Consider the following 18,748-nt stretch of genomic DNA (forward strand, 5'->3'; position numbering starts at 1 on the left):
TGGGGTACCACGGGGATTAATGCTGAGATCCTAGCTATTTAAATTTATGATTCAGATGAGAGAACTGAATGTAATATTGCCAGGTTTACAGACAACACAAAGCTGGGTGAGAGGGTGAGCTATGAGTAGAAACGCTTCAGTGTGATTTGGATAAGTTGAGTGAATTTTTTTAGGGGATGAGCTGGCAAGTGCATCACACATAAATTATAATATGGATAAATGTGATGTTAATCATTTTTGTAACAAAAACAGGAAGTCAGGTTATTATCTGAATGCCAATAGTTTGGGAAAGGGGGTTAGCTCAAGGGGACTGGTGTCTTTGTACCCCAGTCGCTGAAAGTAAGCCTGCAGGGGCAGCAGGCATTGCAGAAAACAGATGGCATGTTGGCCTTCATACTGAAAGCATTTGAGCCTAGGAACAAGAATGTCTTGCTGCTATTTTACAGGGCCTTGGTGAGACCAGACAGGGAATCTTGCATTCGGTTTTAGTCTCCTTATCTGAGGAATGTTCTGGTGACTGGGGGAATGCAACCAAGATTGACCAGACTGATTCCTGGGATAGCAGGACTGACTTACGAAGAGAGTCTGGATCAGTTCAGATTTTATTCATTGAAGTTTAGAAGAATGAGGGATGATCTGATAGAAACTGATAAAAATTCTAACAGGACTAGACAGGGTAAAGTGGAAAAGATGTTCCTGATGACTGGGGAGTCCAGAACCACGGGTCACAGTTTAAGGATTTGGGGTAGGCCATTGAGGATGGAGATGAGAGACATTTCTTCGCCCAGAGATTGGTGAGCCTGTTCAATTCTGTGTTATAGAAAATAGTTAAGGCCAAAACATTATTACCAAGATGTTAGATATCGTCCTTAGGGCTAAAGGGACCGAAAGGTATTGACAAAAGTACAAACAGCGTATTGAGTTGGATCATCAGACATGAATATTTAGGATGGCAGACACTTGCTCCCGTTTTCTATGTTTCTATCCTGGACTTAAATGGAAATTCAGACTTTCAAAATGCAAAGTTGCCATGTAAGTCGTAACTGCTGTGTTATAGCAGCAGCTAAGCACTCTGTTACAAAATTATGAGGATTGCTGTGACACCATTCCAGTTAAGTGGCAGCGGTTCCATCAATCTCAAACCTGTTATCCAGTCACAGAAGAGTTACAGTGGTCCTCACACTCCTGTCAATTCCCATGGCCTCTGTTATTATCTTTTGACAAAGCAGTCTAGACTGCTGCTGCCGAAGCTGAGAAGATGCAGTTTACCTTTTAAGTTCAGAGCTGTCCAAGGTCATTTTTCAAGACCAAATGCTGTTAGTTATTTTCGTCGTACAGAACTTGAATAGTTCTGAAAAAGGACACATTCTGTCAAAGCGTTATGTTTTGCACTCGTCAGGATGAATCACAAGCAACACCAACATTAAGGGAAATCACCCTTTTATATTGCATAAGGAGAGAGAGCTGATTAGTTTGCAGTTGACGCTAATTGGTAGAGATTTTGCCATTTAAAATGCACCAGCTAGAAGATGAGTGACAGTTACTAATGTCAAGATTTGTTTAAATTTTAAACATGGCAGGTTGAATCTGATTGGTCTTCCGAAGAAATGAAGCAGAGAATGGCTGTCACCTGTTTTGTGAGTTATAAAAAGCACAACGTGAGTAGATGTTCTGTTGACTGTCATAATTTAAATGGGAACAGTGTTCCTGTAATAGTACCCCATTTTTCTACGAGCCATCACAAAATATATAAATCCCAATTAGGCCAAAATTTGACCAATTTTCATGACTGATTGTTTTTCAGGACATAAACAATTCACATCAGATTTCATCATTAACATAAAATAATGCAATTTATTGTAACACACACAATTTCAGAAGGTGGAGGACAAAAAAAGGATTCCTAGTCTATTAATGTGTAACTTAAAATGTACCATTTAAAACTGGGCACTTTTCAGCGTTAATTTTGTCAGCCTTTGGACCATTCATGAGTCTGTGTTTTATAAAATGAGAAATGATCTTTTAGGGGCAGCCATTAACCATGCACAATGGCTTTCATGCACTGTATTTCAGGATCAAGCTTGCACAGTTAACAAATGGCTCAGGCCCTATTTACAAGGTTACTAAAAGACTAATCCTCCACCACGTGAAACTGTTGAAATTCCAGTGAGTACATCAACCAGTGAACTTGTGGGAAACATCAGTAGAGAAAGCTCTGACCAATTTCTCAACAAGGACCACTTGGAAATGGAGGTCATTGACAGCTCCATCTAAAGAATGAATTTGACTGCAGAATGGAGCCCACTAAGATGTGTAAAGAAACAACTGCATCTCACCACAGATAACAAACCTATCATCTGCATATTGCAAATATGAAGAGACAGAGGAGAGTATTAAAATCCCCAGAACCAGATCAGGTGTACCCTAGAACTTTGTGAGAAGCTAAGGAAGTGATTGCTGGGTCACTTGCTGAGGTATTTGTATCATTGATAGCCATTGGTGAGGTGCCGGACGACTGAAGGTTGACTATTACTTAAGAAAGGCTGCAAGGAAAAGCCAGGGAACTATAGACTGGTCAGCCTGACATCAGTGGTGGGCAAGTTGTTGAAGGGGATTCTGAGCGACACGATTTACATGTATTGGGCAAGGCATGGACAGATTAGGGATAGTGAACATGTCTTTGTGCAAGGGAAATCGTGTCTCACTAACTCAATTGAGTTTTATGAAGAAGTGACAAAGAGGATTGATGAAATGGACCTTGTCTATATAGATTTCAGTAAGGCATTTGACAAGGTTCTGAATGGTAGACCGGTTAACAAGGATAAATCACATGGAATATAGGGAGAGCTAGCAATTTGGATACAAAATTGGCTGGAAAAGAGGAGACAGAGGGTGGCGTTGCAAGGTTGTTTTGTGGAGTAGAGTAGTGTGCTGCAGTGATAGGTGCTGTGTCCACCGCATTTTGTCATTTATATACATGATTTGGATGTGAAAATAGGCGGTATGATTCATGCATTTGTAGATGATACTAAAATTGATGGTGTAGTGGACAGCGAAGACGGCTACCTCGGAGTACAACTGGACCTTGATCAGATGGGCCGATGGACTGAGGAGTGACAGATGAAGTTTAATGTAGATAAATGTGAGTTGCTACATTTTTGAAGGGCAAATCAGGCAGGACTTCCGCACTTAATGGAAAGGTCCTGGAGATTGTTGCTGAACAAAGAGACCTTGGAGTGCAGGTAGACCTCACCGAAAAAGGTATTGGTATGCTTGCCTTTACTGGTCAGTGCATTGAGTATAGGAGTTGGGAGGTCATGTTACAGCTGTACAGGACATTGGTTAATGATAATAAAATGTGAGGCTGGATGAACACAGCAGGCCAAGCAGCATCTCAGGAGCACAAAAGCTGACGTTTCGGGCCTAGACCCTTCATCACCCTCTGATGAAGGGTCTAGGCCCGAAACGTCAGCTTTTGTGCTCCTGAGATGCTGCTTGGCCTGCTGTGTTCATCCAGCCTCACATTTTATTATCTTGGAATCTCCAGCATCTGCAGTTCCCATTATCTCAGGACATTGGTTAGGTCACTATTGGAATTCTGCATCAATTCTGGTCTCCCTGGTATCGTAAAGATGTTGTGAAACTCGAAAGGGTTCAGAAAAGACTTACAAGGGTATTGCTAAGGTTGGAGGGTTTGAGCTATAGGGAGAGGCTGAGTAGGCTGGGGCTATTTTTTCTGAAGTGTCAGATGCTGAGGTGTGACCTTATGGAGGTTTATAAAATCATAAGGGACATAGATAGGGTGAACAGTCAAGGTCTTTTCCCCAGGGTAGAGGAGTCAAAAACTAAAGGGCTTAGGGTTAAGTTGAAAGCAGATAGATTGAAAAGGGATCTAAGGAGCGACTTTTTCATGCAAAGGGTGGTGCATGATTGGAATGAACTGGAGGAAGTGGTGGAGGCGGGTACAATTGCAATATTTAAAAGGCATCTGGATGTGTGTGTGGATAAAGAGGGATTAGAAGGATATGGACCAAATGCTGGCAAATGAAACCAGACAAATTTAGGATATTTGGTCATTATGATGAATTGTACCAGAGGGACTGTTTCCATGCTGTACAGCTCTCTGACTCTATTTGTTGTCATTCCACTGAAGACACCTTTCTCATAGAGTCCGGCAAAGATTCTTTTGCCAGCTGGGCCTTGCAGCAATCCCATCAAAACACTAGCTATTTGGGCACACATAACATTGCTAAAAGTGAATGAAACTATGTAGGTTACTATGTTTATAAGTTCAATGAATATTCATTTACACAACATGGCAGGCATGGGTCGCCATGACATTGAGCTGCAATGCAGATGTCTATAGCTTCCTTGAGTAGTTCTTTGGTGAATAGAATGACAAGATCATTTGAGCTCAGGGATACTATATTGTTATCGATGGGAAAGTCCTTTACGGGTTTTGTAAAATGAAGGCATTCTTCACCATGTATGTGGGGAAACTTGTTTCAGCAATTCACGCAAACATTTGGCAAGTTTCTGTTGCGCAGAACCAATCATAGATAAGATAGGACATGAATAAAAGTCTCTTTTGAGTATTGTGGAAAGCCCACACTCACGTACACTGAGAAATGGGGACCAATCCTATTGTGTCTAAATCATCTAGCTGTCTGTCTTTTTCACACAAGTCTAGCAATCATTTCTTAGCCCATTTCTAAGTAAGACTTTTCCATTATAATAAGCAGCAGTCCAACAGATATGAATTAGCATATGTTATTAAGAATGTGCATTTTATTGATGTTATCACGTTTGTTAAGGACGATTATTCCTGTCACTTTGTTGCATTTACTGATATGTATATTCAGATTGGTCGAGGCCTTTCAACACTATCAGATATTGGCACTGCAGATGAAAATCGGACATGCTGAAGTATGTAATATGTATGTGCAAGATCAGCTTAGTCCGAATGCAACAAATCACCTTCAGTGACGCTGATTTGTGGTAGGGTGACTGAAAGTAAAGGACTTTAAACTTCGCTTTTACATCCTCCTATTTGATGTGAGAAGAAGACGCACCAGATTTGAAACAAACTCCTTATTTTCCGACAGTGTATAATCTGATAGTTTAAATAAAGTGTGTCTTTCTTAAGCAATACAATTTGCTGTGATCTTCCCAGCCTATTTGCAACATTCCACTAAATATGCTGCAGTTATAGGGTTCATGCATGACAAGCAGAGGCACACAGATGACATTTTCAAAGGGACTGGACAAGAGTGATCATGCACTGTAGTGTGCAATTTGAATTCAAGCTGAATAAGGAATGTTTACTTTATGTTGCTTTTTACTTTTAAATTGGAGCTAAGCATACTATTTTTCTCTTCAAGCTCCTGCTCCTTTGCTGCTTGTACCTCATGGTGAGGGACTATGCCTTAATGTTGACACAGTGTGGAACAGGAGGAACACAGCAAGCCAGGCAGTATCAGAGGAGCAGGAAAGTTGCTGTTTCAGGTCCCAATCCGAAAAGTCAATTTTCCTGCTTCTCTGATGCTGCCTGGCCCATCTTAGAATACAAAACACAGGATTAAAAACAGAAACAGAAATAAAAGAAACAAAAGAAAAGGAAACATCTAGATCACTCCCATGCCTCTATCATGAGTCCTCACTGCCAGAAGGAAAACCACAAGAAAAAAAGCCATTAGTCTGTGAACACTCAGCCCAGGACCCCACATGCCACCACAGCATGATTGCCATTGCCTCCAATGTCAGGTACCCAGGCTGAGCCATGTCCTGAAGCCATGCCATCACCACTGAAACTGTGTTGCCATTCTTCGGCACCATCTTGCCACTACTGATGTCATTGCCAACATGAGTCCACTGAAACTGCCGGGTCCTCAAGTGGGCTTAAACCTGACACGGGCTAACGATCCGGAAGCTATCAGTTCCTCGTTCTGGCTTATGTTGCACTGCAACAGATAATTGTAGCCAACATATTTGGGTTTAAGGACCATAGGATATTGAGGGAACCCTGCATTCTTCGTGTTCATGGCATCTAGGACACCAGCCTTAAGGAAGTACGTGACTTGAAGAATTGGACGCTGAATGTATATGAGCCCTTCTCCCTACCTGCTCTGTCTACTGAGAACCCTTTACTTTCCACCTCTTCCCACTGACAGCATGAGCTGAATTTTCCTCCTCTCCGTGTTCCAGTCACTTGTTCTGCTCTACATAACTTCCAAGTATTCTTGAAGGTGTGCTGTATTACAAGTAGAATATTTACTCATGGATGAGAAGCCTTGAAATGAGGTAAAATCCCTTCAGCACTTGCTGAAAACTGCAGTCTTTTCAATTTTAAACAACTGTAAAAAGCAATAAACAATTGGAGAATTGAAGCAACAACCAGAAGAAAAGAATTTCCCCATAAATCTGGAAGTGTTTGATCATCCCTTGAAAGAGGTTTGCTCATTTGTTTTGCTGAATCACAAAAAGCTACCATCCAAGTTCAGTATGTAACAGGGAAGGAAAATGGGGTGTTGACGTTCATCTCAAAGAGAATAGAGTAAAAAATTATGGAGGCACTGTCTTATGATGAGAATTTGAATAGATTGGGCCAGTACTCATTGAAATGTAGAATAATGTGAGTCAACCTCATTGAAACATATTAGATCCTGAAGGGATTTGACAGGGTAGATGCAGAAATGTTTATTCTCCTTGTGGGAGATTCTAGGACCCGAAGGCATGACCACTGGTTAAGAATAACGGTTGCCCATTCAATACAGAGATGACAATGAATTACTTCTCTCAGAAGGCAGGAGATTGGATTGAAGATCATCAGATCAGCCATCATTTCATTGAATGGCACAGCAGAATTGATAGGCTGAAAGGCCTTCCTATGTTGTTTGGTCTTATGATGGTCTTACGAAACACATTTTTCACCTGTGCGATATTTAGAAATAGGTGTGATCTAGAGTGTTGAGTTCCATCATGGTACTGTTAATGTCAATGTTATATTATTTTTATTTATATCATGAGCTGCGTGCCTTGCATACATTTGGTGAACTATGTATGTACTATCACCCTCAAGAGTATGGCATTTGTTACAATTCTCCCAAAAATGTTGACATTGTTCCGACATAGGTACAGCAAACCACACCGAAACAGGCTCACTCTCAATGCTTTCACAACGCAGTGATCTTAAAACATTCAATTCGCAAGTTGCTCAATCATTCCAAACCAGACTTTACAAATAATAGCATTTGGACACCAGGTTTGTGACTTAAAAATAATGAACAATTTTGAACACAGAGACCTTGGAGTGCAGGTTCGTAGTTCCTAGAAAGTGGAGTTGCCGGTAGATGGGATAGTGAAGACGGCATTTGGTATGCTTGCCTTTATCGATCAGTGAATTCAGAATCGGAGTTGGAAGGCCATGTTGCAGCTGTGCAGGACATTGGTTAGTCTCCTATTGGAATATTGTATTCAATTCTGGTCTCCCTGCTATAGGAAGGATGTTACAAAACTTGAAAGGGTTCAGAAAAGATTTACAAGGCTGTCGCCAGAGTTGGAGAGTTTGACTTATAGGGAGAGGCTGAATAGACTGGGGCTGTTTTCCTTGGAGCATCAGAGGCTGAGGGGTGATCTTATGGAGGTTTATAAAATCATGACGGGCATGGACAGGGTAGATAGACAAGGTCTTTTCCCCAGGTAGGGGAGTCCAAAATGAGAGGACATAGATTTAAGGTGAGGGGAAAGATTTAAAAGGGACATAATGGGCAACTTTTTCACGTAGATGGTGGTGCGTGTATGGAACAAGCTGCCAGAGGAAGTGGTGGAAAATGGTGTAATTCCAACATTTAAAAGCCATCTGGATGGGTATATGAATAGGAAAGGTTTAGAGGGATATGGAGCAAAATGTCAAAAAAAATGGGACTAGATTAATTTAGGATATCTGGTCAGCATGGTTGAGTTGGACCAAAGGGTCTGTTTCTGTGCTGTATACCCTCCATGACTATGACTCTAATTTATCACTAGAAATGTAGCTTCAACAACTCAAATGTACAATAAGGCAATCTAATCACTATCTATGATCTAAGCCCAATTTTATTTGAATATAAACCCCCACAGAATATAAACACACCGACTGAGACAGATAATGAAGAAATTAGAAGAAAGGAATTTCAACTGGCTCGTTCCATAATCATTTCACAAAAATCCTTGGACAATGAGTAGCATGATGAACATGTAAGACTGTATCTTGCTTGAATTCCAAAGTCACGGGCAATCCCAACAGCTACCACAAACCTCTGGAGACTTTTACTTAGGTCTTGCACAACTGAGGCTTTTATCTCAGAAGTTTCAACGAGTCATTGACTGCAAAATAACTACAGCACAAAACCAAAACCAGCCCAGTCCGGTAGCCCCCAAAATAAAACTGTTTCCTGCCCAAAGCCCAGTCAAAGGTTTTGTAATTTTTTTTCCCTTTCTCAACATTCTCTGTGGTTGGCTGGACAGCGCTGGTCCTCCAATACTGGACCAATTCAACATCCAACAGGTGCCACTCCTTGACCAAAACACCATCTTGGTGCCAGTTTGTCCAGTGTTCTTGCGACAGTAATTCACCTACATTATCTTTCCAAGCTAATCCTCCTCTTCCTAAAAAAAGAACAAGCTTCTGTTCAAAGTTCAATTTTCAACTTCAACACACAGTTCCAAATCAAAAATTAGAAAAATAAAACAAAAAAACAATGGTTTTGAGTGCCAAGCAATTAGTTGCAAATAGTCCTAATTTCTCACACAATAACATCCTCAGGTCCAGATCTCATCTCGTCTCCTCTTCCCAAACTCTTCTGCTGAGCATTTGCCAGAGGAGGGGGTCTCTACTTCAGCTGAAGTTATGATGGGTTTCCAGGACAGTCTCAGTGGAGTGAAAAGTGAATGGGAGCAGCGCAGTGAGGAAGTCACACTTCACTTGTGAGTATGGAGAAAACTTCTGTTTCACCTGTCTCCAGTGAGCAAAAACAGATTTACCAGATCACATATTTTCAGTCTTCAGATTTTAAGCAGCCAAGCAGGAAATCCTCCAGTAATATGCCTGGTCAGGCCCCAGATAAATTGCAACAAAGCCTTAATTACATAAAAACACCCTGATTTGCATAAATTTATGAACATCCTTGTCGTTTTTAGTGAACATCTCATTTGGCTGCAAAACTCTACGTAAAAATCAAAAATGATTAACTCTCAGCAGGTACATAAATTACTCGTTTGTAACCACCAACTGCCTGCTTTCTATTGGGAGGGTTGGGTCAAAATCAAATCCTTATATTGCAGCCAGATTAGAATTCACGAAAAGTTTTAGTTCATTTTCAGTTTTATTGAAAAGCAGTTTCACTGCAGCATTGAAATTAAAAAATAACTTTGCATTATTTCAATATTTCTAATATGATTTTAGCATCTTTATTGTGTTCATTTTCCTGTTGAGTAGTTTTAACCTTTCAGCTACAAAATGTTGTACTCAGCTATTTGCTGCCGAATTGTAGTTGCCTTTTAAAAGAGAATATTCAAGAAAGAATAAAAGAATACATTTGAATTAACAGAGTTACAGAAATTCAATATCATAAAATAAATATTTCATCTACTGTATTTTCTGAATCACCATAAAAAGGGTGGTTTTAATTCAAATTCTTTTCTACAAAGACTGCTTAAGTCACATAAATGGAATAAAATGATCCTCAAGCGGTAGTACAGCAAGTAAGTAATATTTTTTAACCAGCATTCATCGTTATTGTTTGTTCAGTGAAGGACTTTGTAAGAAGTTCATTAGAAACTAAATGTACACACATATTGTGAAACATCAAAACCACTTTTGAACAGTTGGCAATATTATAAAGGTTACTGTACTAAATTATTCTTAATTATGAAACTACATTTGTGATATTATTTCTCATTTGCTTTACACATTGACAATGGATGAATTATACTGTAAAGGTGAAAAACATAAGATACAAGATTGACCTCTATTATAAGCATACTGAGAACAAAAATAAAATGTAAATTTCACAAATTATACTTACCCAGTGATTTGAGAGAAAAAGATGAAAGGAATGTTTTGTCTGAAAAGTTCTGAAACACATGAGCTTCTCAAAGCAGCAAAACAACAAGGGACTAATTCATATTTATTGCATTTTTGAATAAGCCCATCAATATTAGTGGAGCTCCTGATAGCAATGACTTTTTGAGAGAAATAAATTGGCAGCCATAAAGACAGTAAACAATAAAAAATGAAGTGTAATTTTAAAAAAGTGTAGCTGTCACGCATAAAATGCCAGAACGTTTAACTCCTTAATATTTCATCCTGCAGCAAATACGACCTTCCAACAGTGACCTTTATCATTTGTTCCTCTGAAACCTGTCATCGCAAGTGTATGATTCACAATTTCAGGTTTCTCATTGCTGTTCTTGTTACCGTAATTGTGATGTAGTCCCGGGCATTAACAGTAAAAATGTTGCCATGTGCTCCATCGTAAATTGTGACTCATTTCAAGCACCCCCGAGTTCATAATGAAGAGTTGGCCTTTCTCTCCTTTTATTGTTCACGATTTCAAACATGTGTGCCGCCATAGATTATTATTGAGAATATAGTAAATTTTAGAATATAGATTTGACTGAGATTTTTATTCATTATTTAAAACTGAATTATCTTTATTAAGGCCAGCATTTTCCTTTCCACATAGTCATAGATGTGACTGTGCACAAAGGGGATTTCCCCACCTTAAAGTTGTGCCCAAGTGCAATGTTTTTACATAGTGTGCAGTTGTAATCATCACTCAGTATCTCCATTGGATCACTTACTGTTAGCAGTTGAAATGTTCCAAACCTCAATTTGTATGCAATAATATTTTGTAAAAAATGCATGCATTTTAATGATGCATAGTTTGAAGTCTTTTACAAGACAATAAAATTTGCAGCTAAAGACATTCTTAGCCATGAGAATAAAGCATGGAGCACACTGCTGAACTATGTTATTTTCTAAACGCAAATCTTAGAACTTATCGTTCATGACCTAAAAATGAAGGGTATACATAAGTTGTAGTGTAGTAATTTTGTCAAATAAAATACCCCAAAAAATACCTTGGTCAATCTCCCAGGGATGCACAGACACAGAAAAAGGTGTAGGAGGAGGCCATTTGACCCATTAAGCCCATTCCACTATTCAACATGATCATAGATGATCCTCTACCTCAACAGCATACTCTTCTCCCCATGTTCCTTGATACTTTTTGTCTCTAGAAATATAATTCTTTGTTAAACACCTTCAGTGACTTAGCCTTCACAGCCTTCTCAAATAGAGAATTCCATTTGTTTAACTCTCCTGCCTCCAACCAAACCCTCCAGCTCTATCGTGCAGTACATTTATCCAGTGATTCAAATAGACTGCCAACACTAATCCTTACAATAAAATGTGAAGACTGACTATGGTGTCAGCATCCAGAGAACATTATCCCAACATTAATTATTGCTGTCAATGAAAAGAGGAATGAAGAAAGCAGAGTGAGAAAAATAAAAAAAGGTCATTTTGCATCACTGTGGTATTATTTATATCATCTTTTACATTTACATCATCTTTGATTTCTTTCAAAAAAGACTTGCTTAACATTTTGCATAAAATAGTTGTATTTTAAGACAATACCACCAACTTTACCATGAATCATATGTGGAATTTTTTTTTTCTTGCTCGTCAGAAATTTTTGTTGAAATGGTTGCTTTGCTTCAGTAACTAAATTGTTAATTAGACAATGACACAGTATGTAGGATACAAAGTACAGCAGAACAACTAATGAAAGAGGAACAATATTGTAGAGGAATTCTGTCAGAATCACTTGGCTCCGCATGTAAATTTCAGATGTGAAATGATAGTAATGGCACTTTACACTTGATTAAGTGCAGCATCACATGAACAGAACTGAAGTTCATGGGAATCAGGGAAAAGGTTGGCGTTGGTTGGAATCATACTGAGGACAAATGAAATTATTGTGGTCGATGAAGGCAAATCATTTCTGACCCATGGCATTGCGACAGGAGTTCCTCAGGAAAAGCTCACCTATCTTCAGAGGCCTCATCAAAGAACTTCTGTTGTTCCTGAATTCAGAAGAGGAATGTTTGCCAATGATTGCAGAGTGTTCAATACCATTCAAGATCTTCAGATACTGAAGCATTTCATGCCTGAATGTTGTAAGATCTGGACAACATTCAGGTTTGGGCTGAAAAATGGCAAGTCATATTCACATCATAAATGCCAGGCAATGACCATCTTCAATAGGAGAGAATTAGACCATCATCTCAAGACAACAATATTTCCATCAATTAATCTCTCACTTGAAGGTTGCCAATGACCAGAAATTTAAATGGACCAGCCATATTAAAACTCTGGAGAAGAGATGATCACAAGCAAATTCTGCAGTGCCTCCAGAATCCTGTCGATCATCTATGACACAAGTTAGACAGTGATGGAATACTCTCCACTTGCTGGATGATTGCAGCTCCACAAAGCTCAAGAAGCTCACCACGTCCAAGAGGAAGCAGCTCATTCAATTGACATCATCCATCAGCCATATTAAACATTCACTCTCCTCACAACTGATACATTATAGCAGCAATGCATGCTATATACTGTTTGCAGTGCAGGAACATCTATCCTTCCTTTGAAATCACCTCTTAAATGCAAAACCTCTACTACCTTGAAGGGCAACAACAGCTGACCTCTGCAAATCTCAGCACCTGTGAACACCCCTCCATGCTGACTCAGAATTATCATCTCTTTGCTTTGGTTGGGTCAAAAGCCTTGAACTCCCTTCCTAATAGCATTATGGATGTATGTACGCTACAAGAAATGCAGCGATTTAAGAAAGCAGTGCACCCCTGTTTTCTCAAGGACACTTAGGAATGGACAACAAATTCTGGTCTTGCTACTCGTGCTTCAGCATTATTCAGCCAATAAATTGTATTGACATTGGTGATTGGATTGGGGTGCGTGACTCAAAACAATTTCATTAATATTCACAGAAGCATTGTAAAATGAAGCAGAATGCTGAACTACATGAACAGTTACTGGTCAAAGCAAAAACTTTAAGAATTTTCACAAAGGAAGAAAGTGATGCAGAGAGGTGGAGAGAAGTAGAGAAGGTATTTGAGATCTTAGAATGGACAGACCTGCAAAGATAAATCATACATAGATTAGAGGCAAGCTATTTACCTTCTCGAAAAAAAAAGTAATCTTCACTCAGTCAGGGAGAGATCCAGAGTGAGGCACAGCCTAAGTGAAAATGTAGTTTGGGGAATTTGGAGGCAATATGGGAAGTATGTGCAGACGGGAAGAAGTACTTTTTGCTTGTTTGTTGATTGGGTCGTAGTTTGTAAGGTTTTTTTTCAAACAAGATAAATTGAAGCCAAAAGGAGCCCAGCACAAATAGGGGAAACATTTACAGGCTACAAACGAAAAGACCAATTTGATTTTTGTTTTAAAAAAATCAACTTAAGAACTAAATAATGAAAACAGAGATGCTGGGCTGGGCAATGCATTGGAGCTGCATGATTTAAGAGTTGTTGAACTCCATTGTGGCTCATCATGACCACATCTGTACCAGGTGTTCATTGCTTGAGGAGCTCCAGTTCAGAGTTGATTAACTACCTAAATTCAGCCAGTAGTCACAGACTGGAGGGTGTGACTACCATTGAGGCAAGTAGAGGAATACAAGAGGTAGTGCTGAAGGATCCTCAGCCCTTACGCTTGTCGTAATCATACAGTATGAAAACAGATCCTTTAGTCCAACTCATCTGCATCAACACAACATCCCAATTTGACCTAATTCCATTTTCCAGCATTTGGCCCATATATCTCTGAACCTGTCCTTTTCATAGCCCGTGCAGCTTATTCCATACATACACCACCCTCTGCATGAAAAAGTCACCCCTCAAGTTCTTTCTAAATATTCTGCCTCTCACCTTAAACCTATACTCTCTAGTTTTGGACTCCCCCACCCTAGGAAAAAGACCTTCGCTATTTACCCTATCCATGCCCCTCAAAGTTTTATAAGCCTCTAAAAAGTCCCCCTATAATGATGCTGGGGCTTTAAGAGGTGTGTTTTGTCCTGGTTTCTTTTAGAGACACAGATTAGGGTTCAGGTGAGAGCTGTCTATGGGAAGTTAAATAACTTGAGAGGCCTCAGGAATTTTTTTTAAGAAGTTAGAAGCAGCCTGAGTGGGTGTGATCAAGCATTCACAGATCCAAAATTTTTAGTTTGCTTTCAGCAGTTGCTGTTAGGATCTTGAAGAAGTGGAAACTATCTTTTTCCTCATGTGATTATAACAAAAAGCTGGGGGTTGTCTTCTTTGGCTGCCAGATTGTATGTGAGACAGATCTGTTTTCTGAATTTGCCTGATACCAACTATGTGTTTATAGGATGTTACGATATTGGAACAGTTGATTGGTAATATTTACTGTATCTACTATTATTTTAATAGAATTAATCCAATAGAGTTTCTTTCTTTTGTTGTATTTTAACTGTAGTATTTTAATAAATTGTGTTTTGCTTAATATCAAGTAGTTTAACCAATCAAGTTGCATCTGGAACACACGCATTTGACATTTACCTTTAAAAAAAGAAAAGTTAGGATCTAGGCTACTTTCTTAATATATTTTGAGGTGCCTCTGGTCTTATCTATAACATCGATGCCCGATAGAAAAAGGATTCAGCCTATTCAGCCTTGCCCTACAACTCAAGCTCTTAAGGACTGGCAATATCTTTGTAAATCCTTTCTGCACACTGTCAAATTTTACGACATACAATGTAGAAGGGCAACCAAAACTGTACGCGGTATTTTAAAAGTAGCCTCACGAATGTCCAGTACAGCTGCAACATGATGTCCTTATACTCAGTGCTCTGACCAATGAAGGCAAGCATACCAAATGGCTTCTTCATCGCTCTGTCTATCTGCAACTTGACATTCAAGGAACTATGCACCTGCACCTCTAGGTCTCTTTGTTCAGCAACACTCCCCCAGGGTTCTACTATTAATTGTATTAGTCCTGCCCTGGCTTGCCTTATCAAAATGCAACACCTCACATTTATCTGAATTAAACTCCATCTGCTACTCCTCAATCCCATTAGCCCATCTGATCAAGCCCATCATACTCTGAGATAATCTTCTTCACTGCCCTCTACGCTACCTATTTTGTGGTCATCTGCAAACGTATCAACCATACTTCCTAAGTTCACATCTAAATCATTTATATAAATGACAAAAAGCAGTGGACCCAGCACCAATCCCTGCGGCACACCGCTGGTCACAGGCCTCCAGGTTGAAAAGCAATTCTATACTCTTTTAACCGAAAAATGCAAACAGAAAAGTCAAGTCCGCATCCCTCACACCACCTCCATCAGACACCCCTGGACGGGACAGTCCGCGGTGAAGTAAAGATAAGGCTTACTTTATTCTTTTAAAGCAATCCTCTACCACCGTCCTCTGCCTCCTACCTTCAAGCCAATTCCGTAACCAAGTGGCCAGCTCCCCTGGATCCCAAGAGAACGAACCTGACCGACCAGTCAGCCATGAGGAACTATGCTGAACGCTATGCTGAAGTCCTTATGAACAATATCTTTTGCTAAACCTTCATCAATCTTATTTGTCACCTCTTCAAGAAAATCATTGAAGTCTATGAGACATGATTTCCCATGCGCAAAGCCATGTTGACTGTCCCTAAATCAGTCCTTGCCTTTCCAAATGCATGTGAATCCTGTCCCCAGAAACCCCTCCAACAACTTACCCACCACTCATGCAAGTTAGTTTCCTGGCTTTTCCTTACAGCCTTTCTTGTCTTCAATGTAATGGGTATGAGATTCATGCTGTCTGTGGGGAAGACAGTGGGGTCTATAGAGAGAATGAGCAAACTGACCATAGCACCATGATACAGGGAGCCATTCAAGAGATGGGAGAAAAGAGAAATGTAACTTTAATCATGGATAGTGTAAGGGAATATAGGGGAACAGACACTGTTCTCTGTGGCCAGCATTAAGAGTCCTGAAGGCTGTGTTGCCAGCCCGGCATCCTCTACAGAATATCTCATCTGGACTGCAGAGGAACTTAGACCAAGAGGGAAAAGATTCAGTTGTTATGCTCCATGTAGGTGCCAACAATACAATTAAAAAGAAAGAGGTTCTGCTAATGAGAACATGAGTATCTAGGGATTAATTATAAACAGAATAATCTCTGGATTAGAACCAGAGCCACAAGCAAATTGGCACAGCATCAACAAGATTGAAAAAATAAAGATATGGGTCAAAGATGTATGTGGGAGGAACGCATTCAAATTCATTGGACATTGGTACAAGTGGTGGGGAAGGCAGGAGCTGTCCTGATGGGACAGGCTCCACCGAAATCATGCTGGGACTAGAGTCCTGGTGAATCACATAACTAGGGCTATAGGTAGGGTTTTTAACTAACTTGTCGGAGCATGGGTTCAGATGCATGAAAAGTTATAAAGATAGAGAGAGGGAGAGCTCAGCAGATGTTATTAAACTTTTCAGAACAAGTATTAGGACAGAGAGTATGGTCAGGAATCTAACTTCAGGCACAACAGAGAAGGGGACAATTCTGAGAAGGGATGGAGTCAATGTCGGATGAAGAGTATTGTACTCAAATGCACACAGTATACAAAACGGGAAGAAGGGTCTAGGCCCGACATGTCAGCTCTCCCGCTCCTTTGATGGTTCTTGGCCTGCTGCGTTCATCCAGCTCTACACCTTGTAATCTCAAGTGAGCTGGTCATGCAGTTTTCAATTGGCCTGGGAACTAAATTTCCAAGGATACAATTCTATCAAAAGGACAGGCTGTTAGGTTGGAGGTTGAGGTGAGGGGTGGGGTACAGGGACACCTTGTGAGTAAGAAATGAAAGTAAACTTTTAGCAAGAAGTGATATGGAATTTAGGAAGCTGTGTGCAAGCCTCCAAGCAATAGTCAAGATGTGAGGAAGAAAATAAAACAGGAGATAGAAAAGGCCCACAAGAAAGGTACTATTCTAAGAATCGTGGGTACTTCAGATTCAGGTGCACTGAGGAAATCAGGCTGATTGCAGATCTCAAGAAAAGGAATTCGTAGAATTTGTACATGATGGGTTTTTATGGACTAATTTGTCGTATAGCCCAATAGGGAACGGATAATTCTGGGTTCGGTGATGCAAAATGAGGCAGTCTTGATTAGGGAGCTTAAGGCAAAGGATCCCCCTGGGGACAATGACCATAATATGACAGAGTTCACGCTGCAGTTTGAGAAGAAATTGGAATCAGATGTAATGGCATTATAATTGAGTAAAGATAACTATAAAGACATGAGGGAAGAGCTGGCAAAAGTTAATTCGAAGGCGGTGCTCAGCAGGGAAGATGATGAAACAGCAACAACAGGAGTTTATGGGGGTAATTCAGGAGGCTCAACAGAAAGTCATTCCAAGGAAGAAAAAACAAAGATGATAAGGGAGGTCAGGGACATCATAAAAGCAAAAGAGAATGTATACAATATGGTGAATATCAATAAGGTGATAATTGGGAAGCATTTAAAAACCAGCAGAGGATAACCAAAAAATCAATAAGGTGGGTGAAACTGAAAATGGCACAAGCTAGCTAGTAATATAAAAGAAGATCGCAAGAGGGTTTTGAGATATCTCAACGGTAAGAGAGAGGCAAGAGTGGACATTGGACCACAGGAAAGTAAGGCTGGAGAAGTAGTAATGGGGAACAAAGAAATGTTGGAAGAACTGAATAGGTACTTTGTATCAGCTTTCACAGTGGAAGACACCAACAGCATGTTGGAATTTCAAGAGTCGGGGCAGAGGTGAGTGCAGTGGCCATCATGCAGGAGAAAGTGCTCGGGAAGCTGAAAGATCTGAAGGTGGATAAACCCGTGAGTCTGACCTCGATGGCAGGTAAGTTGTTGGAAGTGATTCTGAAAGATAGGATTTCCATGCATTTGGAGAAGCAAGGAATGATTAGGGATAGTCAGCATGGTTTTGTGTAAGCTAAATCGTGTCTCACAAACAGGAAGTAGGAAAAAGGATTGATAAGGCCAGAGTGGTAGATGTTACTTGGACTAAAGTCTTTGACAAGATTCCACATAGTAAACTATTTAGTAAAGTTAGATCCATGGAATTCAGTGTGAATTTGCCAATTTGATACAAAATTGGAGACAGACGATAGTGGAGGAGTGATATTTTTCAGACTGGAGGTCTGTGACCAGCAATGTCCACAGAGATCGGTACTGGGTCAACTTTTTTTAAGACATTTCTCATTTATATGAATCATTTGGATGAGAATAAAGGAGGCATGGTAAGTAAGTTTGTGGGTGACACCAAAAATTGTGGGATAGTGGTCAGTGAAGAAGGTTATCTGAGATTACAAAGAGATATTGATCTATTGGGACAATAGGCTGAGGAGCCACAGATGGAGTTTAATTTGGATAAATGTGAGGCATTGCATTTTGGTAAAACAAACATGGGCAGAACTTATACAATTAATGGTAGAGCCCTAGTTAATGTTAGAAAACAGACAGACCAAGTGGTTCAGGTAAATAGTTCTTTGAAATTTGTGTCACAGGTAGACAGGGTGGTTGTGAAGGCATTTAACATGATTGCCTTCATTGTTCAGACCTTTATGTATAGGAGTTGGGATGCATGTGAGGCCTCTTCTGGAGTACTGTGTGCAGTTCTGGT

At 39.9% G+C, this 18,748-nt stretch overlaps 1 protein-coding gene and 1 long non-coding RNA gene across 6 annotated transcripts in view; one reads left to right on the forward strand and one right to left on the reverse strand.

Annotated features, from left to right (window-relative positions):
• The window catches only part of LOC125448144 (uncharacterized), a 33,844-nt gene extending 19,410 nt beyond the window's left edge, over nucleotides 1-14,434 (forward strand). The window contains exons 3-5 of one of the 2 annotated variants that reach the window (XR_007246651.2): nucleotides 1,581-1,658; nucleotides 8,804-8,964; nucleotides 11,938-14,434. This is a non-coding gene — a long non-coding RNA (uncharacterized LOC125448144). Of the gene's footprint in view, nucleotides 1-1,580; nucleotides 1,659-8,803; nucleotides 9,331-11,937 lie in introns of those variants that run through there. The other variant, XR_007246650.2, reaches the window with a different exon arrangement.
• The window catches only part of LOC125448142 (methylcytosine dioxygenase TET3-like), a 353,266-nt gene that overhangs the window by 210,005 nt on the left and 124,513 nt on the right, over nucleotides 1-18,748 (reverse strand). The window lies entirely within an intron of this gene.

The sequence above is a fragment of the Stegostoma tigrinum genome, chromosome 40 (assembly GCF_030684315.1).
Source record: "Stegostoma tigrinum isolate sSteTig4 chromosome 40, sSteTig4.hap1, whole genome shotgun sequence".
NCBI classification, from domain to species: Eukaryota; Metazoa; Chordata; class Chondrichthyes; order Orectolobiformes; family Stegostomatidae; genus Stegostoma; species Stegostoma tigrinum.